General features: G+C 42.6%; 1 long non-coding RNA gene across 1 annotated transcript in view; it reads left to right on the forward strand.

Moving 5' to 3' along the window:
• The first annotated feature begins 3,721 nt into the window (after window positions 1-3,721).
• The window catches only part of LOC141583503 (uncharacterized), a 33,158-nt gene continuing 14,243 nt past the window's right edge, over window positions 3,722-22,636 (forward strand). The window contains exon 1 of the long non-coding RNA XR_012516136.1: window positions 3,722-3,848. This is a non-coding gene — a long non-coding RNA (uncharacterized LOC141583503). The remainder of the gene's footprint in view (window positions 3,849-22,636) is intronic.

Below are 22,636 nucleotides of genomic sequence, written 5' to 3' on the forward strand. Positions count from 1 at the left end.
CCTGAATGTCCCCAGGTCTTGTCAGCTATGGGCACAAGTAGTCATGTCATGCTTGTAACACCAGCATAATACGGGACCGCAGACTCCATACGAATGCCATCTAGGGTTTTCTTTATTTTATTTTCACTTATTTTTTTGAGACGGGGTCTCACTCTGTCACCCAAGCTGGAGTGCAGTGGCATGATCTTGGGTCACTGCAACCTCTGCCTCCTGGGCTCAAGTGACTCTCCCATCTCAGCCTCCTAAGTAGCTAAAACTGTAGGTGCATGCCACCAGCCTTAGCCTTTTTTTTTTTTTTTTTTTTTAGAGGCAGGGTGTTGCCACATTGCCCAGGCTGATCTTGAACTCCTAGGCTCAAGCAGTCCTCCTGCCTCAGCCTCCCAAAGTTCTAGTATTATAGGCATGAGCCACAGTGCCCAGCCAGACCAAGACTTTTCTCCAGTGTTCCTCCAAGCTCACGAATGGTGCACTCCAGTACCAGATAACTCAGTTCCCCACCAGGTATTATGTCTTTGCCACTGTTCTGCTGGGCACCAACCACAAACAACAAGCCGAGTTTGATCCTTCACTAAGGGTGGCCACACATTTCTAGCTTATGCCTGTTGTCCTGATATAATTGTTAATAGAACCCCCTTTTATTCTCAGAAAAGAACAAGTTTTACAACGGTCCCAGGCAAGGAGGTTTTTGTGAATCCTCTGTTAGAGAAGCTCCCAAACAGTACCATTGGTGCTCTCAACATTTTATAGAGGAGCAGAGAAACCCAATTTTAAATTTAGAAACCTAAATTAACCAAAGGAGGACTGTTTATTGATTGACATAACCAAACTAGGGAAAAGGCAGTAGGTGGAGCCCCTCAGCGGCCACCAGATTCGGAATCTCAAATGTTTAGAGAACTCACACCTTCTCTGTCCATTTTCGTGTGTGTCTCTGTTTCTATGTGTTAATTTATTCCCTTAGCCTTGTCCCTGCGAGGCTGGAAGTTTGGACACTAACACCAGCCCTGGGCCTACATCTTCAAAGCTTCAGAACAACAAAACTCAGAGACCTCTTACTGGGAATATCTCAGGGAGACTATTGACTTTGGTTGGGTCACATGCCCATCACCGGACCATTCACTGTGGCCAAAGCATGAAGGAACTATGGTTGGCAGCCCCATCAGAATCCTACTGAAAAGAGGACAGTGCTGTTCCAGGCACACAAAACAACAAATGCCCACCACATAGCGCTCTTTCAGTGTTTAACCATTAGCCAGTTTCCCCCAGAACCGAGATCTGAGTCCAGTTGGGAAACGTCATAAAATAAAAGCAGTGGGTGTCCTAACGTTCCTCCCTTTCTACAACTAGGATTTTTCTGACTGAGACAAACGCTTCTTGATCCTTGACCCCTTCACTCATCCAGGAGGGTCCACAGTTCTTATGCATGTTGGCTTGGTTAGGCCGCCCTAGCTGTTCACTGGATCCCCAGCAGTGGACATAGCTTAGGCACAAGCCTAAAGATATCATTATATATATTAGCAAAACCAAACAGTATTAGGGAAACATGTACATTACATCCAAGCCCGACCCTGAGTAAGTTCTTGAAATTAAACCATATGACTTCTTAGACCTACAGTTTGCATTCTGAAGATAATCCAGTGGGATTCATACTCAGGGTAAGAAACCCTCCCTCGTGTGTATGGTGGGGTTTGTGTGTGTGTGTGTGTGTGTTTATAAACCAGAACTCAAATGGTACATTTATTGGCTTCAGGCCCAAATATTACTCACAGAAGAGAAAAGCTGATTTCTGCTCTGATATAAACTTGAACATTTTTCTGTTCATGGAAAACTCTATTTTTTTTTTTAGTACTGTTAATTAACCAAAAGACTTTTAAAAAATTGCAGCAGTGCTTTGAAGCTCTCCGTGAAGTTGAGCTATTTCAGGCCTGTTCAAGAATAGGTTGCATGCTCATGTGGCTTTCCGTATCTGCAGTGGATCTTCCATATCTGCAGTAGTGTTTTGGTTGACATTTAAGAGCTTTTCAGGCTCATGGTTCTGTTTCATGAGTACTTAGATGAAGCCAATTTACTTTGTATGTGAAATCCATCCAGTTCAAAACTCCTTTCATCTCCTCTCAAATATATTTGAGAAAATCATTACAAATCAAGAGACCAATGTGAAGCTTAAAATACATTTTAAAAAATATACTTGAAAAAGAGATGATGTTTCGGACAGCTAAACCAGGAGGCGAATCTCTGAGCATCCAGGGGTTTTTAGAGGTGACAGCATTGTAGGTCGTCATGTTTGGAAAACTGTGGCCTGGACTATTTGTACGCAGATGGGGATATCCCCATGCTGGGGAGTGAGCACTCATCCTCAAAGCCATTTGCCTGTTCTGCACCTTTCTGAACCCTTCCCAGTGCCAAGTCCAAAATGAGTCATGAGACTGACTTGGTAAATCTGAGAACCATCCCTCCACTGAAGGACGCACACCAGGGCATGACTTGTTTAAGGCTACACAACTTCTGCTGAAAGATGATTTTGCCACAGCTTTTAAACATATGACGCAAGTTTTGTGCTGTGAAAAGTCCCCACTTACAGTTTAAGTATTTTTGTTCAGAGGGATAAAAGAAAAGAAAACAAACACGTAAGTCCTAACACAGGGCCTGTTTATAGCAATGGATCAGGCAGATCTCACTCCTCTTACTATATCCTTGACTGCTTCTAACTGCATTAATTAGCTTAAAGGGGCTTCAGGGCTACTTGGTAATGAAAACAGTCATACCTTCTGCAACTAATTATATAGAACAGTTACTTAGCTTCCATTTTTCTGCATCCCTCATGGTACTCACTTTCCACTTTTCATTTTCATTTTTAGAAAGTAAATTGCTATGAAACTTACACCTATTGACTTTGAGGATGCTTCTAGAAAATCATTTGAATATTTTTAAAACCAAAGATTTCTATACTTTTGCTAACTTTTTAAAGAGGAGAACAAGTCTGAGAGAGACAGAAACCCAACTTTAATTATATCTGTGATGCCTGGGAGACATCCCCAGCTTAGATGAGTAAATGTGAAAAGGGAAAACAATCATAGGCAATTAGCTGGGTCTTGGCTTAATGTCAGCAATGTATCCAATGTGAACCTCAAGCCCGCCCTGCTCTGTGGGCACCAGTCTCCCTCCCTCCCTTCCTCCCCTCAGCCACAGTTCCAGTTAGCAAAGCAGAGAGGGCCTCAGATTCGTATTGTTTCTGTGGAATTAGGCTTGACAGACTTTCCCAGTGACTTCTTAAAAGTCTGTCCCTTCTTCTGGTCATCATTGTATTCTGCCCCCCCCATCCCCTCCCCACACATACCTCCCCGCTCACCACAACTCTACGCCTTGTTAAGTCATTTTGCTGGAAAACTGCTTGGCACTGAGCAACTCTTCTTTCAATTATACCAGCTTTTCAAGGTCTCACTGGCCCACACAGAATGCCACTGGCCGAGTGTAAGTGCCAGGGTTATATATTTATTTTACAACACTCTGCATTTCTACTGCAAATGGGAACCCTCCCACATCTGGTGAAAACCACCATCGGGCTGGATGGTGGACTCATGGTACTCTCAGGGCCACCTTGCAGGGGCTTGGCTGTGGCACAGGGTAGAGCCTGATTGGCTAGCTGTTTCATTGCCGGATCTCTGAGGGCCAATCAGGATTTACAGTTCAGCCATAGGCCTTCTGAGGTGCTTTGAGCAAGATGGCCGCCTCCTGGCAAGAAGTCTCCCTTCCAAAGTTCCCAACTTGGCCCTACAGCGGGACATTTTGCCACCACTTCTTTGTGTGTTGGGAAGGTGACGTCCTTTCTTCTCATCCTACTTCTCTGATCGGTGAGTTTGGGATGGAGAAGTGGACACGTGTGGTTCAACCCCTTCCATTCTCCCCAAGAAGCAAGGTTTCTTAGTCTCTGGAAGTTTCCTGGGACTGGACTTCATCCTGGCAAAGGTAGAGCCTGCAGTTTGGTTGGGAAACGTTAAATAGGGCTGCGTGAGAACTCTTAGGTGCAGGCTGGGCCTCTTCATCTAGCTTGATCAGCAATAGAGCAGACATTCTTGGTCCCAGCCTCCCTTGTCTACCTGTCAACTGTTTTGGGGCTTGGAGCAGAAAAGCAGGGAGGTAATTAACCATCACCTTCTGACTCCAGCACTGCCCTCAGGAATGAAGAGAGAAGACAGGGAACTCCTGTGGGAATTCCTGAGAAGACTACAGTGATATAAAATATAATGAAGTGATGTGGGAAAAAACTGATAAACCAGCATGGAGATTGAGGATGAAACTCATAAGGATGCAGGAAAGCTGAATATCATGTTTTTCTCCTAGGAAATTCCTCTCAACATGTGAAACAGGTAGACTGAGGATTTCTCCTGGAGGTATTTGAAGAGTGGCACTTTACAGAATTAGTTTCATGAAGCTTGTGAAAGGGAATCATCTGTCAGTGCACCATCAAGTCATTATTAGCGTTTTCTTAGAATACTACCCAGGGGCTGGTAGAAATTGATTTACACAAGTGTTCTTGTGGCACTTGAAGCAGAATTAAGAATTCAGTTAAAACCTTCCAGACACAGGGGATTAGACCTGCAGAAGAGGTAAGAGAATTTAGTGGAAGGGGGAAGCAGAGAGAACCCTTACTAATTTTAAGAGCTCACACAAGGCCAGTAGTTTTCCATCCATTAGAAGCACCTAAGGAATTGCTGAGCAATTCCAACATTTGGGTTCCTTGCCACATCATTCAAACCAGACACTCTGGTGATGGGCCAAGGAGTCAGTACTGTTAAAAACTGCCCAGGTGATTCTGTCCAGTGTGCAGCTGGGACTGAAAAACGATGTCCTAGGCTAAGGAAGCCCTGGTTGTCTGTACCTTGCCCTTGGGAGCAGCCAGCCACAGGTGATGGTGATGATGGTGGTGATGAAGTGGGGAATTTACATACTGTTTCTTCCCTAATGAATCTAAAGCTCTGCTACTTGAAGGGTGGTCCTTCGACTAGCTGCATTATCACTTGTGACCTTGTTCAGAAATGCAGAATTTGGGGCCCCAACCTAGACCTAGACCTGTTGAATCAGAACTGTAATGGAGAAATGTTTCTTGAACTTTAACGTGCATAGGAAACACCTGGGATCTTGTTAAAATGCAGATTCTGTTTCAGTAGGTCTGGGGTGCAGTCCAAGATCCTGCATTTCTAACAATCTCCCAGGTGATTCCAGTGCTTCCCATCCATGGACCATACTTTGAGCAGCAAGGCAGCCGAGGACTTAGAGCAACCACAAATAGAAGTTGCTCAAAGAGCAGTGCTTCAGCTTTGGACTGCTCTGTAGGAATGGTGCTGAAAATGTTGCATGGTGCATCTTCGGGGACGTAAAAGACAGTGAAGATTTTATAGGCATGGCTGCCATTCTCAGGGCAGCCAATAGTAATTACCACCATCAGGAGATACTGTTGCTGGGAACCTCCAAGAACTGCCAATTGGAGCTGGCACCAAAGGAAACTGTAATGGGAGAATCGAGTTAACAAGACTGCTTAGCAAGTTGGAACCCTCTCTGTATTCCAACACAAGTCACACTTGAGAATGAGGGAATTGGCTGTTCTTAATCACTTGCTGTCTGGAGGAGAGAACCAGTCTTTCCATATCCTTCACACTGAAATTAGAAAATAATTTTTCATCAAGATTCCTCATGGGGCTTATGTATTCCTTTACTCCACAGATATTTTTGAGTACCTGCTTTGACTTAGATTTGAATATCTAGAAACTGAGTGAGGTTCCAGCCAGCAGTAGAAACCTAGAATTGCAATTCAACCCTCACTGGAGAGGACCCTGTGGCTTGAGAGAAGGTTATATTGGGATAGTGTCCATAAACATCTTAGCTATTATATAAACCCTGGGCCTAACATCAACTGATGTCAATTTCAGAAATAAGACCATATATGATTCATTTGGAATCAGGCACTGGAAAAGCCAATGCTATTACTGGAAGGAATCTGACACCACTGAGCTACCCTGGGATAGAGGCTAAGTACACATATTTTGCAATGAAATAGCTGCCATAGAAGACATTGTCTGACTACACTGGGGGTTTAGAACTATAACCGGTTTGAGAATTTGGGAATGGTTTGCTTCTGGGCAGGGGATATAAGTGGGAGCTTGAACCATGGGCTGTATTCCTCTTCCTCGTACAGAAAGGCTTTGCCTGTGTCATTTAGGATGTCCTTTCCCATCCTACCCTTTAAACCATTGTGCTCAGAAGATTTGCTGGATTCCAGAGATCTCAAACACCCTGCAGACAATGTTTCTTGTGACTTGCATAAGGCCTAGGGCTTTCTATTTGAAGAGCTACGCTCACCTGTTGTGAAGGCAGGAAGACATCTCAGTCAAAATATACTCTAGTGATCCAGAAGCAGGGGAATGTTGAACAAAAAAATTGCTGATCAGGAGTTCTGAAACCTCAGCAGACCTAGGAACACAATAGGAGCTCATTAGCAATAGTGACCAGGAACCCTAAGGGGAAGCCGTTATAATCCTCACCCCAATCCCCACCCCACTCTGCAAAGGTAGGTTAGAGTCCACAGCTCACCAATGATAAATGACTCCAATGAAGTTACAGGGTAAGAGATACAAGTGGAGAAGAACAAAGTTTTTCTGAATTCTAGTACCAGGGAAATTAGAAATGGTTAAGAACCAGAGAAACTGCAGAAGAAAAAGACCTGTCATTATAGTTGGGGGTGTGTGTGCAAAAGGAACTATGTAATCATCTCGATTTGAGGGGCCTCCATGTGTGGGCACACACAACAGACCATGAGAAGTTACAAAGGAGATGGAAGACCGCGTCCCTCTGGTCGAAGGAGTGTGCAATATAACTGGAGGTAGGACAGAGATCATGGAAATACACAATAGCGTAAGTAACATAAGCACAAACTATATACCTAAGTGATGACAGCTGTATAAGGAGCCAGGCGGCATGGGGGCGAGAAGGAGGCTCGGGGAGGTAATTGGAAAAGTGTGTGGGTAGAAAGGAAATTAATAGCAGCAGGAGTTGCATCTACCTGAGGAAAGGCACTTGCTGCTGAGACAGGTTGAAGTAAGTTAGAGCCTTCCTAAGGGCTCTGAGGTTCTAGGACTAGAGAAATTTGAGTGTGAAATTTCCTTCCTGGGACAGTCAGGTTGGACAGGGAGGAGGAGAAATAAGAGAAAGCTCCTGTGTAACATACAAGAAGAAAGGAAAAGAAAGGCAAGTAAAAGGAATGGTCCGAAGCCACCGGGATGCTGGAGCATAATCGTGACAACAACTGAGTAAGGAGAGTCCGTTTTCTTACCTCCCCTTTTACCCCCTTTCCAAAGCATCCTATTTTCCATTTTGGATTATTCTTGTAAGTTTCCATTCCTGTTGAATGTACTACCTATCTAGTAGCAACTGATGCTACCTCTCTTCGCTTCCAACTTGATAAAGAGGCATTTTTAATGTAGCTGCTGGATCCGAATTGAAGGGAGGAATAATCCAGTAAAATATCTACAAGCTAGCTGTACTTCCTTTTGTAGCATAAGGCAGCTCAGCTGAGTCACCTGAGATAGGGGTGGAAGATCTCATACACTGTTCTCTACTTTCCTTTTCTGCTTTGTTCAGAGACACAAGATGTAGGTACCCTGCTGAGCATGGAACTCCAGTTCCTTTAATAGATGTGGGCTCCCTCCTCTACCTCAACCTATGCTTATTCAGGTATAGCCCAGATGGGGACTAACAGTGGTAAAGCATTGCTGATTTAGGTTCCTCACAAAAAGCACTGGTAGTATGTTTGCGGGGGATGTGAGTTTTTAATGTATTTGATTGGTTTAGCATGTCGGAGATCAAGGCCTTGGAAGTAGGACCAAAAATGTATACATCTTTTCAGCAGAGCCAATGTAATGCTTGCCTGCTAGTCACCAGAAATTATGCTATATGCCGTGTACACCTGCCTCATAGACCTAAGGCAGGCGTCCCCAAACTTTTTACACAGGGGGCCAGTTCACTGTCCCTCAGACCGTTGGAGGGCTGCCACATGCTGTGCTCCTCTCACTGACCACCAATGAAAGAGGTGCCCCTTCCTGAAGTGCGGCGGGGGGGCCGGATAAATGGCCTCAGGGGGCCGCAGTTTGGGGACGCCTGACCTAAGGTAATGGAACCTGCAATTCAGTGGACCATGGACCTGCTTGAGTTCTGGGCACTGTCTGTGCCAGCATAGTCTGCTGAATCAGTATCTCTCAGGAGGGGGCCAGAAGTCAATCTGACTCGTTCCCCAGATAATTCTGATACCTTTAGAACTACGACTTAGAGGGTCTGCGTAATAATAGAAATGACTTACTGGAAGGATAAATTTTTAGAAAACAGTTAAATAAAGTTTTAGAAAATTGCATCCTCAATAATACATGACCTTAATGAAATAGGAACAGAAAGCCATAGATGGGAACACTGTGAAGTGGAGAGCTAAAAATACAACAACCACACCACATGATACGACATAAAATGAAAATGTTGAGAAGAAAGGGAACTGGGAGTGGTAAAATAGGACTGCAAGGAAACAATATTTGCAGTAGCACAATTTAAATCTGTATCAGAGGCATAAACAGCAGGACTAACAGGGTAGAATTTAAATCAGTAATGTGGAGGATATGTCTAGAAATTGTTCCAGAAGATAGTGAAAAGCAAGGAAAAAGGAATATGTTAAAATGAGTAAAGAAATGGGCCGGGCGTGGTGGCTCACGCCTGTAATCCCAGCACTTTGGGAGGCCGAGGCGGGTGGATCACGAAGTCAAGAGATCGAGACCATCCTGGTCAACATGGTGAAACCCCGTCTCTACTAAAAATACAAAAAATTAGCTGGGCATGGTGGCGCGTGCCTGTAATCCCAGCTACTCAGGAGGCTGAGGCAGGAGAATTGCCTGAACCCAGGAGGTGGAGGTTGCGGTGAGCCGAGATCGCGCCATTGCACTCCAGCCTGGGTAACAAGAGTGAAACTCCGTCTCAAAAAAAAAAAAAAAAAAGAAATGGTGGGTAAGAAAGTATTCAAAGGATACAGAGAGCCAATCAAGAACTTCAGATTTATTTTAGAAAAAAGAAAAAACCAAACAACAACAACAAACCCTAGAGTAGTTAGTTAATTGCTTCAAAGCTTTTGGGCTAAGAGTTAAGTGTAGAAACTAGAGTAGTTAGAACAGAAGCGATAATCATGATGGAAAAGACAACTTTTTCAAGGAAGAAAAAAGGTCCTGGATTCACAAATGAAAAAGGCCCCTTGGTTCAGCCAAGGAATATTCTGGAAAAAAAAAATTCTAGCAAAACCTTGAATTATAAGGATAAGCGAATAAACCTACATGCATCTAGCCAGAAAAATATAACCACAAATGAACAAAATCAGACAAATCTTCTACTTGTTTCTGCAACCATAAATGCCAGAAAAGTAATGGTGCTATGTTTATAAGATTTTGAAGAGAAAATGTATAAACCAAGAATATTATACTGTTTTTCATCTGTTAAGGCAACAGACGTACATTTCTAGACAAAGATTTCCAAACTATACCTCCTATGTATGTCATCTTGAAAAAATTATTTGGGGACATACTCTGGGTGACTAATTGATGAATCAAAATTGAGATCCCAAGAAGAAAGAAGTAAATCCTAGCATAAAAGACTGGCAGGGAGAATTGAATATGGCAAAGCAAAGAGTTAAATCTATGTAACTGTAAACGAGTTGAAGCCTGTTGGCCAATTCCACTCCATACAGTATTGACTTCAGGTGCATGGGCTCTGGTATACCAAATAATGAAGATTAGTTCTCCCTAAACTGTAAGCTGGGAGAGAGCAAGGGTCATGCCATCTTCTTCACCACTTTGTCTCCAGTGTCCGCTCCTAGCTTGTGGTGATGCTTAGTAAACATTTATTGGACTCTGTACATGAGTATTTATTCATTCTTTTAAACTTTTCTTAGCAGACAGGCCTTCTGAATTCTGTAACAACATTCTGGCTGGGATATGGAAGATTTTGGACAACAAAATGAGGGAAGGGAAATATAAAACTTTCAGAGAAGAGAACAAGCTCTCCCACTGAGCCGAGTCCTCTTACCCTCTTTTCTTCATCAGGAAAAAGGCAGTATTTCTAAGAGACTCAAAAGGTCATGTGCCTATTTTTTATAGGCACCAAGTGACAGTAAGTTCTAGTTCCATTCCTCTGAAGATAGAGGTGGGAAGAGTCCAGCCTGTCTTTAAATAGGACAACTATCAAGCCTCTGGCTGTTTCTCAGCTTCTGAAGGGCATTGAGGCATGGGGGGAGTGTAGAGGGTGTGTCCTGAGCCCAGAGTGGTCCAGGGGGTGGCATACCCCTTTCCTACAGACTCTAAGATTCCATTCCTCAACTACCCATCAACAGGTTCAAGGTCATAAATTCTTGGCATTTTCTGGAAAACAAAGCCCTGTATCCTGGAGGAAGTAAGGTGGATAGGTGTAGGTGATGTTACACTCCCTGGCTGACTCTAATCTCCAAAACTCTACTGGAAGGGAATTTGGAGGCAAGTAGGGGGCCCTGCTGAAAAATACGGTCTGTACATCAGCATCTCGGGGAGCCCTCTCAGGCCCCATACCAGACCTACTGGGTTAGAATCTGCATCGTAACAATGTCCTCAGAGCATTTGCAGGTACTTTAATTTTGAGTATCACGATAGAAGAATACTATCCAAGGTTTCAGCAATGACTTGTTAAAATACCCCCAAATCAGACAGCTAGAATTGATTTTAGTCATTGAGTTCAGAGATCCCAGTGTCCCCCCAGGGACCAGGCAGAACAGTAAGAGTTAGGCAGGCCTGCCACCCCAGCAGATCACGTGGGCCTCAAAGATTCTAAACAAAGCAGGAGAAGGTAGGGAGTAATGAACACTGAGGGGGAGAGCACACAGCCCCACTAGAGAGGGAATGTGACTTTGCTCCAGCTTTGATTCTGCTGGAGTTACAACTTGACTCCGACTGTTGTTTCTCTATGAAATTTCCTGCTCTTTAAATGTTGGCAATGAATTCATGTTTTAAAAGTTGTTTTGTTTTGTTTTGTTTTTTAAATAGGTGTGATGGTTAATTTTAGTTGTCATCCTCTTCCATTAAAGGATACCCAGGTGATATGATTTGGATTTCTGTCTCCAGTGTTGGGGGAGGGACCTGGTGGGAGGTGACTGGATCGTGGGGTGGACTTCCCTCTTGCTGTTCTCAGAGTGAGTTTGTTCTCAGGAGATCTAATCGTTTTAAAGTGTGTAGCACCTTTCCCTTCTCTCTCTTACTCCTGCTCTGGCCGTGTGAGATGTGTTTGCTTTGCCTTTTGCCATGACTGAAAGTTTTGTGAGACCTCTAGCCATGCTTTCTGTACAGCATGCAGAGCTGTGAGTCAATTAAACCTCTTTTCTTTATAAATTACCCAGTTTCAGGTACTTCTTTATAGCAGTGCAAGAATAGACTAATATACCAACCAGGTCACTGGTAAAGCATTATTTCAGGGTGTGTTTGTGAGGGTATTTCTGGAGGAGACTGGCATTTGAATGAGTGGACTGAGTAAGGAAGAGCCAACCTCACTCCACGTGGATGGGCACCATTCAATTCTTCGAGGGCCAGGATAGAACAGAAAAGCAGAGAAATGGTGAATTCATGCTGTCTGCTGGAGGTGGGCCATCCATTTTCTTTAGCCCTTGGACATCATAACTCCAGGTTCTTGGGCCTTCAAACTCGAGGACTTATACCAGTGATCTCCTAGGATCTCATGCCTTCAGCCTTGGCCTGAAAGTTATACCATCAGCTTTCTTGGTTCACAGACCTTTGAATTCAGACTGAATTATACTACCAGTTTCCCTGGTTCTCCAGCTTGCACATGGCATAGGATGGGACTTCTCCACCTCCGTAATTGCCTGAGCCAATTCCCATAATAATTTTCTCTTATGTATCTATAGATATTGACATAGCTGTATCTATATCTGATTGATTCTGTTTCTCTGGAGAACCCTAATACAATGGGCAAATTACAACACCCTATAGGACAGATTACACCCATGGAATACCATGAATCCAAACCAACTTTTTCATATTACAGATAAAGAAATTAAGTCTAGGCCGGGCGCGGTGGCTCAGCCTGTAATCCCAGCACTTTGGGAGGCCAAGGCGGGTGGATCACAAGGTCAAGAGATCGAGACCATCCTGGTCAACATGGTGAAACCCCGTCTCTACTAAAAATACAAAAAATTAGCTGGGCATGGTGGTGCATGACTGTAATCCCAGCTACTCAGGAGGCTGAGGCAGGAGAATTGCCTGAATCCAGGAGGCGGAGGTTGCGGTGAGCCGAGATCGCGCCGTTGCACTCCAGTCTGGGTAACAAGAGTGAAACTCCATCTCAAAAAAAAAAAAAAAAAAGAAATTAAGTCTAGTTTTCTCATCCTCTACTTTCAGGAGAGTGACTCCAGTTTAAGCATCATTTAAAATTTCCACTTTTGTTTTGTTTTAGATAATAGAGAGCTGCTGTCTTACAGAATTCTAGAGCCACTGCAGGTGGAAGTGGCTCTGAGGGGGCGCTCAGGAGGGGTTTCTCTGGAAAGGCAATGAAGAAACTGAGATTCAATATCCAGATGTGTTAAGTGTTTTTTAAGCCCTGTGTAATCTACCACAGGGGCAGACCAAACCTTTCCAGTTGACATTTCCTTCAACACCAGGCTTGTTTTGGGAGTCTGGGCCAGGTGACAATGATGGCACTAAGAGCTTGTTTTCCCAGTTGGAGTCAAAACATTTGCTGGGCAACCCCATAAATTGGCTAGACAAAAGTAAATAGGAAGGAGAGACATGGGAAAGGTGAGGTACCACACGGCCCTGTGTGAAAATAAAGTTGGAGGGAAGCATCCTGCAAAGAAAAAGACAGCAGAGAGACAAGATGCAGGGATGGCTGGGCTAGCCAGTTAGTCAGCATTCAGCGTTCATTCATTCCTCAACAGCTAATTGTCATGCACCTACCATAAGCCAGGCACAGCTCTAGATACTAAAGACACAACAGTGAACACGACTCACCAAGTTCCTGCCCTCGTGGAGCTCACACCATTTTTCATATGAGCATCCTACATCTATGAATCTTTATTTTTTTTGAAACAAGGTCACACTCTGGCCTAGGCTAGAGTGCAGTGGCATGATCACAGCTCATTGTAGCCTTGACCTCCCTGAGCTCAGGTGATACTTTTACCTAAGCCTACCAAATAGCTGGGACTAGGCACTTGGCATGTGGTAGGCATGCACTACTACGCCCTGCAAGTTTTTGTATTTTTTGTAGAGATGGGATCTCTCCATGTTGCTCAGGCTAGTCTCGAACTCCTGGGCTCAAGTCATTCACCCACCTTGGCCTCCCAAAGTGCTAGGATGACAGGCCACTGTGTCCTGCCCATTCTTGAATCTTAAATATCTTGGCCTCCCATCTGAGTATCACAGCCAACATCCTATTTTGAGCCATATTGCTACAATATATATACATCTTATATCATTTTTACATTAACTATCCTGGACCTAAGAGATCTTGACAAATTTTGCTCTTTTCAGAAGCAAAGACCCTGATACCATCATGGTCATCACCAAGCTTCACAGTCCTGTGTGGTGGGGATAATAGCTCCTGTGATTGGTATTTGGTTAAGGTTGTAAACCCAGGAAAGTTGGAATATATCAAGGAATTTATTATCTTGTCTTCTTCAACTTAAATGGAATTGTTGGGTGTTTCATTCCAAATTTTTACCCTCTCTGATTTTGATCTTTAACTTAGAATAGAAGTGATCATCTTCAGCCTTTGAACTTGCTCTTGGTTGGAGGTCTCATTTCATAGTATCTCAGTTAAAACACATTTTTGTGATAGGTAGTAACTTTGTCCTAATTATATAAGCATTTTAGCCAGTTAGAAAGGGCAATCACAGATCCCTTAAGAATGAGTGTAATTGTAGGTTTGTGTGATATAATCTTTGTTCAGTTCATTTTTTTTAATTGAGAAAGAATATGAAGAGCAATAGTGGTTTGTGACTGACTAGAAGCCTCAGTAAATTTCCATTCTTTGCGTGTGTAGAGGTAAATTTCTCTGAACAGTGCTATTAATCATCATTGCATGAGTTAATGTCTGCATCCATACAGGCAGCAGTAAATTACTTAAATGATTTTCCCACTGGGCATTAATAATAGATGGGGTTATATTTTCCAGGAATTCATTTTATTTTTCCCTTTAGTATTTCTAGTTTATTCAAATTACTTTTAACCATAGTGACAATAACAAAATTCTACCCCGTCTGCTTTATCTAAGGTACCCACAAAGTCCCAAAATGTCTACTAAATAATGGGTCATGGTGTCTGCACATTGCTTCTTACAGAGTTTGAGATGCTGAGATTGTTTGAATTCATTTTTTTAATGTTACCATTGCCTTACAAGGAAAATTGGTGCAACACCTTTTAATGCATGTTCCACTCCTGATCCTGTGCTTTCTTATACACGGTATTGCTCATTCCCTCCTAGAACGCTGCCCTCTCCCTTTCAGCCCCTTACCAAGCTTGTTTCTTGCCTTCCTTGAGGGCTTTCTTACGTAGATATTATTCCGAAGAAATACTATCCGTGCTTTTCTGGAGAGCAGAGACTTGAAACCAATTCACAGCGTAGAACAAGGCAGACACTGCTGGCCTTCTCTGCTGACAAGAACCACAGACCCAGGGTTTGAAACAAGGTGTATGTACCCTCTGGGCACTGGTCAAATAAGGAGGACAGCTAAGAGACTACCTTCTGTCTCTCTGCTGGTGGCAAACTAGCCATACTGATTGGGCAGCCAGAAGCCCAAACCATCTGGACAAACTTGGACTCCCAGACTGGTCGGATCTAGGTCTCATAACAAAGAGTATCCCCAGGCAAAGTCACAAGGCTGGCTCTGGATTCCTAGGAGCAGACTATCCCCTGTCTCCTTGGTATGCTGCTTGGCACAGTGCCTGGCACATCAAGATCCCTCAGTGGACATTTGCCGAACATTTAACTGGGTAAGATTGTTTTGCATTACTCCTGGTCACCCCACACAGCCCTTGGAATTGCCAGGCATCTGTCCATCCATACCATAAGAAAGCAGGCCTAAGTTATTATCACTTTGAAGTTTAATAGGTCACCTCTTTCTTCTCGGAGCTTTTTTTGTTGTTATTTCTGAAGAGGAAGACAAATGTTTAAGTAAAGAGGAATACTTTTTTTTTTTTTTTTTTTTTTTTAGGCAGAGTCTCACTCCATTGCCGAGGCTAGAGGGCAGTGGTACGATAGCTCACTGCAACCTCTGCCTCCTGGGTTCAAGTGATTCTCCTGCTTTAGCATCCCAAGTAGCTGGAATTACAGGTGGCCACCACCACTGGCAAATTTTTGTATTTTTAATAGAGAGGGATTGGTTTCACCATGTTGGCTAGGCTGGTCTCAAGCTCATGACCTCAACTGGTCCACCTGCCTCAGCCTCCCAAAGTGCTGGGATTACAGGCATGAGCTGTAATTACTGGGATTACTGTGCCTGGCCTTGGAATATTATTTTTAAAATAAGGAAACAAATAGCTGTAGTGACGAGACAGTTGAACTCTCTGTGTCTTTCCTTGCAGGAAATGTTCCAAAGATACCTTTGGTTGCATTGCGCATGCAACAACCATTTCCCCAGGTTTTTTGTTGTTGTTGTTGTTAGTAGATTTCTGATACATTCACATGTGACTGTGTTTTAGGAAAGCTGGGCCCATACTCAGGACCAAAAGGGGATTAGTCTTGATTAGTCCAAGTTGATCATGGCAACTGCATTCTCCTTGCCGACAGTTGGCTTAGAAAAGCAGTTGGGAACAATTATGACTAATAAGGCACAAAGGTAAGGTTTTTGAAAAGGGTTGGGGGAGGCCTGGGAAAGTTTTCTTGTAGACAAAGAAATGTCAGTCTCACTATGGACTTCACGTTTTGTTGTGTGAGGATGCTGTGGTTAAGGTTGTTGCTACTATTTTTTGACCATAAGGAGACAAGCTAGAGGACCAAAGCCAACACTCTAAGTATTGCAGGGAAGAATTATGAGAAGAGTCTGGTCCTTGATGATGTTGTTGAGCCCCTAAATTTACCAACCCTAGACCTAATGTACCTTAGACTGCTCCTCCTTTGAGAAAATGATACTCTTAATTTTTAAAGTCAGTTTTGGTTAAGTCTGTTACATACAGCCAAAAAAAAAATAAAGAAGCGGAAGCCAACTCTCCTCAGGAGATTGTCAAGTATACAAAGATTCAAACTGAGGGGAGCTGATTGAATACTTTCAATAGCAAAGAGTCCATAGATCTCTGATGCATCCATTTTTCCATAGGGATCAGACAATCAAGTCTTCCGGTGAGCTGTCTCTTTCCCTGAACTCTGCAAGGTGCACATTGCCAAATTTGAAATCCATTTTCTGGAATTTAGGAATCTTTTGAGGTGGATTTAAGCCCTGAGAACTAAGGGATTCCTCCTACTCTTCTAAAGTCACAGCCTGTTTAGGATTGCCTCCTCTGTCTGGTGGCTGCCATGGCCAGGGTTCTGACATATCTGTCTTCCCAGCTCTCCACACTGTGGGTATGGGGAGGTACATGGAGGGCTGAGAGAGAGACTACCCCTCCCTCCATCCCTGACTCCAGGGGCCACTGAGGTGCCCTCAGCCCTGGACTGTCAGCTGGTGGCTTTACTTGCACATATATGCTTTCTTTAGGGAGAAATATTTTTCTCTCTTGTTTTGTGATAAATTTCCTTTAAATTTCTCACTGTGTTTAAGATCTTTTATCACTACTGGAAAGGAAATTGGTGGTTTCAGACACTCTACTTGTACTTTTAAGTCAATATGCCTCCTCCACGTAAACTTACAGAGGCCTTCATTAGTTGCAGATGGCATAAGAGTAAACTGTCCTTCCCAGGCAAACCGCTGTTAATGAGTTTCAGCTAAGGCAAGACCAGGTAGGAAACAGAATTTAGATCAGGCGTCCCCAAACTACAGCCCGCGGGCCACATGCGGCCATTTATCCGGCCCCCGCCACACTTCAGGAAGGGGCACCTCTTTCATTGGTGGTCAGTGACAGGAGCACAGTATGTGGCGGCCCTCCAATGGTCTGAGGGACAGTGAACTGGCCCCCTGTGTAAAAAGTCTGGGGATGCCTGATTTAGATAGTGGGATCTGAGCATGAAAACAGTGGCACTTCTTACCAGGGGAGTTGATTTATGAGCCTCCAGTTGAAGATTGCCCTTCTACAGCTGGTAAAGAGAATACAAATATCATGAATCAAGCAAAGGCTCATAAAGGCATCTTAAAGATGAGAAAAGAACCCCCAGCTTGGTAATAACATATAGGTGTTTCAAGGCAAAGAAGAACCCAACAAAAAGCACGTTGGTCATTTATGAAAGGGGTGTAGCAGGGATCTATGCTGAGATGCTCAGAAGTCACTATTTCCTGAACAGCACTGGTAGCTTTTTCTCTGTCCTATTTCAGGGAGAGAAAAGATGTATTCTAAGACAAAGAAGTCATTGCTCAGCTCTGATTTTCCAAACAGTTTTTAAGTCCACAAGAGTGATAGTAATCTAAAAGTCAAAGTGCTTTCGATTTGTTATTATTAGGCAGGCTTTGATGGGAGAGAATTTCTGTTGAGATTCCAAAACATAGCTTTTTTATATCAAGAGCAAAGGTAGAGAATTTACCACATAGAGTTTATACATTAAACTTAAAGTCGGAAAGAATGCATGCTGAACCAAGTATGGGTGTATAGTTCACACAGAAAGACAAAACCGTTCTCTGGGCAGATGGAGTAGGGAGAAGACGGAAAGAAAAGAGAACATTCAGATGCTGATATTGAGGACAACTCTCTGTCAATCCCATAATTCAGCACTCAGGATGGAACCCTAAGGGTGAAAATAGAAACCATGTTAAATAGCATACTAACATGGTTAATTACATGATTCACATATTCAATAGGTATTTGTTGAGTGTCTTCAAAGTACCTGAAACTATTCTAGATGTGTGAACTGCGTCAGTGAATAAAAGAGACAGTGCTGCCTGCCCTCCTGGAGCTTATATTCTAACTGAGGAAGGCAGATATAAAAAAATAAACATAATAAGTGATTTAATGTGACCTGGTGATAAAAGAAAAAATAAAGGAAAGTAAGGATTCAAAGCCAGATTGGAATTTAAAACCTGTGCTCTTAACCACTGCACTATAGTTTTCTATGACAGCTTTTTGACCATGAGAGATGTACAAAGAAATTTCTCACTAGTGACACTAAACGACTAAGTCTGAGCTGTTTCTGAGGTGAGGGAGACACATACATGTAACATGTCTTGAACATAATGAGAATCACCCGTGAAAATACATAAAGACGAGAAATGGCACAGGGGAGGCCACAACCCAGCAGTGCATCCTGGAGCATTAAATTTCCTCTGTGTTCTTAACTCTGCTTTTGGAAAAGGAAGAGACACCCACAAATTAAACCCAAATGTCCAAAATTAGTAAATAAATAAATGGCCTGAAGAATGAGCAATGGCATACATCTGATTTACACCCATGTCAGCTTCCTAGGTGGGCTGACCCTCAGCTAGGCCAGCCTGCATTCTGCAGAATTTGGCCATTTGCACATTTGATCATTTATGAAAGTGGCTGGCCAGTAAACCCACTACTGGTCTCTTCCCATCAGTGACTGCCTAATATTGCAGTGGCTTCCCAAAACACTCATTTGTGTTTTCTGATTCTCTTTTCTAAACTCACAACCGAGAAAATATTTAATAAGTAAAATTACTCATGACATATAATTTTATCCACATTTCTTACAAAGGTTGTCTCCTCCACACTTCAACAACTGGTTGAAGCCACCAGGAAGGGATTACTGTTGTGAAATATGTAAACAATTGATATATGAGATTCTCATTCATCTTGGTGTCTGGCAGGCTCCCCATGTAATCAAGGGTTCATGTGCATACTCACACACACAACACGGAAAGTGTTTCCCACAGAGCGGGTGACCAGTAAATGCAGAGTTGAATGGTGATGCAAAAAGATTATCTCAACCTGGAAAGAGAGTAAATGCCTATAGATATGTAGCACATGTATTGGTTTGGGGTTGGGGTGCATGGAAGGAGTGAATTATCCTCTGATATGGGTTGGCTGTGTCCCCACCCAAATCTCATCTTGAATTGTAGCTCCCATAATTCCCATGTGTTGTGGGAGGGACCTGGTGGGAGAGAATTGAATCATGGGGGCAGTTTCCCCCAGGCTGTTCTCCTGGTAGTGAATATCAGTCTCACAAGATATGATGGTTTTATAAGGGGTTTCCCCTTTCACTAGGCTCTCATTCTCTCTCGTCTACTGCCATGTAAGGCATGCTTTTTGCCTTCTACCATGATTGTGAGGCCTCCCCAGCCATGTGGACCTCTGAGTCCATTAAACCTCTTTTTCTTTATAAATTACCCTGTCTTGGGTATGTCTTTATCGGCAGTGTGAAAACGGATGAATACATCCTCCTTCCACAGATAGGGAACATGGTTCAGGCCTGATTAATTGTAATTCCTTCCGCTGGCCATGGAGTTTGGCTCAGAGATGGATACAGCATTTTAGGCCAGTAGGAGTCTTCCAGGACTTTTGGCACTATCTAGAAAGAGGTTTGTTCTTCCACCTAAGCCACTAAGCTTGTGGAATGTGAGCCTGAAGCTTTGACAACTTTGTGTCCATGTGTTTCTGCCTGAGGACAAAACCAGGAGATAAAGAAGGACCTAGGGTCCTGAGAGGTCACTTGAGTCTCTGGCTATTGCCACTCTTGAAGCTAGATGGCCTTCCTAGTGATATAAATTAATACATTTTCTTCTTCGCTTTATTTAGATTGAGTTTCTATCACTGAAAACCAAATCCGTGCTAATACACAATGAGAAACATATGCTAGCATTTGCTATTATCTACCATATGCTAGGTATGATGCTAGGTACTTTACATAGAGTCTCTCACAATTGTACTCTTAGTTGGGTAACATTATGTTTTAGAACAGGAAAGTGAGAACAAGACAGTAAGATTAAACAGCCTGTACAAGTGATTATCAAGTGGTCCAGGCTCCCAAATCCACGCTTTTTTCACCTTATCCTGACACTAGGCACCAGCAGAAGCGTGGTGGGAAATGGACTCGGCATCAGAAGACTGAGTCACTTACTAGTGACTTTTGGATGTTCATTTACTTATTTCATAATACCTCATGAAATAAAGAATATGAACAATATTGGCAGATGATAAGCCTATGCCAATTATTTTTTTAAAGACAGCTCTATGGAGATATAATTAATATAACATAGAATTTAGCTACTTAAAGTGTACCAGTCAATGGCTTTTAGCATATCCATAGATACGTACAGAACTCACCACAGTCAATTTTAGGACATATTTCTCACATCAAAAACCCTGTACCCTCTGGGCATGGTGGCTTGTGCCTGTAATTCCAGCACTTTGGGAGGCCAAGTCAGGTGGATCATGAGGTTGGGAGTTTAAGACCAGCCTGACCAACATGGTGAAACATCATCTACTAAAAATACAAAAATTAGCCAGGCATGGTGGCTAGCACCTGTAGTCCCAGCTACTCTGGAGGCTGAAGCAGAAGAATTGCTTGTACCCGGGAAGTGGAGTTTGCAGTGAGCCGAGATTGTGCCACTACACTCCAGACTGGGTGACAGATCGAGACTCCGTCTCAGACAAACACTCTGTATCTTTTAGCTATCATCCCCTCTCTTCTTATTTCCCCACTCCCAACCTAGCCCTAAGCAACCAGTAATCTACTTTCTGACTCTATAGATTTCTTTATTCTGGACTTGTATATGGATAAAGACATATAGTATGTGGTCTTTTGTGGCTTCTTTCACTTAGCATAATGTTTTCAAGGTTCATCTATGTTGTAGCATGTATGAGAACTTCTTTCCTTTTTATTATACCAGTGATTCTTGACCTCTCCTGGGATTAAGAGGTCTTTTGAAAATCTGAAAGCCAAACATTCCTCCCCGGGCAAACATACATATGTAACAGTTTCCAGGGCCTCCTAGATCCCTGGAAACTCATTCACAGAACTGAGTATAAATGTATGAACATAAGTATCTCTAAAAGTCAGACAAGGCTTTAAATGGCACTTCTTTTTAATGTGCTGTACTCCCTATGTATGTGTAACTCTGGCCAAAATAGGCCCACTAAAGCAGTATCTGTGAGGAGACAGCTTGCCTAGGAACCTAGACCATGCAGGGCCACTGGGTACACACCATCATCATCAACAACAGCTGCAGAAATTTTTTTTACGGACTTTGTGAAGATACAAAAGGATTAAATGAGAACAACTAAACACACTATGAAATAAGAAACTGTGTGCAGTTTACTATATAATAAACACATACAGTATGTTTGTAGAATAGGCTATAAATGGTATACAAGGGGTTCTGGTAAGAGTTTCCAATTCCTCTTCACTAGTTACTGGTGAAATCTTATCAGGTGTGGCTGAGAAAATAATCTTTTCTTCTGGATGAGTTGGAGTTCTGATGATCTGTGGTTTCCCACACTGTCCTTGTAACCCAGCAGCCTGTACTTGGAATGTGTGGCTTCTTTATATCTGGGCCCTTGGTATCATCAAAGAACACTTCTTATCCAATAGTTAGTATGGTGGCTATCAGATAATTGACAAAATTGGTTTAAAAGGATAATTACATAAGAAAAAGAAATGTATTACCCTTAACGTTTTATTTTTACTTGAAACATATTAGGTTCTTGTACGAATATGAAAGTGTGAATATTCTACTATTTCTGACATTCAGAATAGGTTACAACCTAAAAAGAAGATCTTTATTTCATCCAGGTTTTCTGATCAGGGTTCTGAACCATTTTTCTTGCATTATCAGCTACACCCATATTGCATCACCTACAATTAAAACATTTTTTTTTTTTCATTAAAGTAGACCAAAACTTAAAGGCATTTGCTCAGCTGCAGTGCAGTGGTATAATCATGTCTTACTACAGCCTTAGCCTCCTGGGCTCAAGTAATCCTCCCACCTCAGCCTCCCAAGTAGCTGGGACTACAGGCACGCACCACTGTGTCCGGCTAATTAATATTTGTAATTTTTGTAGAGATGGGGTCTTCCTATGTTGTCCAGGCTGGTCTCAAACTCCTGGGCTCAAGTGATCCTTCTGCCTCGGCCTCCCAAAGTGTTGGGATTACAGGAGTGAGCCACCATGCCTGGCCCTAAACTGACTTTCATAGAAACAACTACCATTTTGCTCTCATGTTTCACTTGTATAATATTCAAATAAATTACATTATTACAGGAATAAGGCCAGGACACAGACTCTAAAAAGTGAAGTTTTGGTAAATATATAGTTGGTAGATCCAGAAGTAGAGAAGTATAGTAGAAAGAAGCCTACTAGCTACTGGTATTAAGAGATGAAATGAAATATATATGTGGAATATATGTTTTTTATATATAAAATACAGTCATATATAGGGCTTTGACTTTTATACATATATACAGCTGTTCTATGAGGCTAAGTAATAGGTAGTTTTCTGAATGTGCATGTAAATTAAAATTCATAAGTTGTTTTTTAAATATATA

This window comes from Saimiri boliviensis, chromosome 1, assembly GCF_048565385.1.
Source record: "Saimiri boliviensis isolate mSaiBol1 chromosome 1, mSaiBol1.pri, whole genome shotgun sequence".
NCBI classification, from domain to species: Eukaryota; Metazoa; Chordata; class Mammalia; order Primates; family Cebidae; genus Saimiri; species Saimiri boliviensis.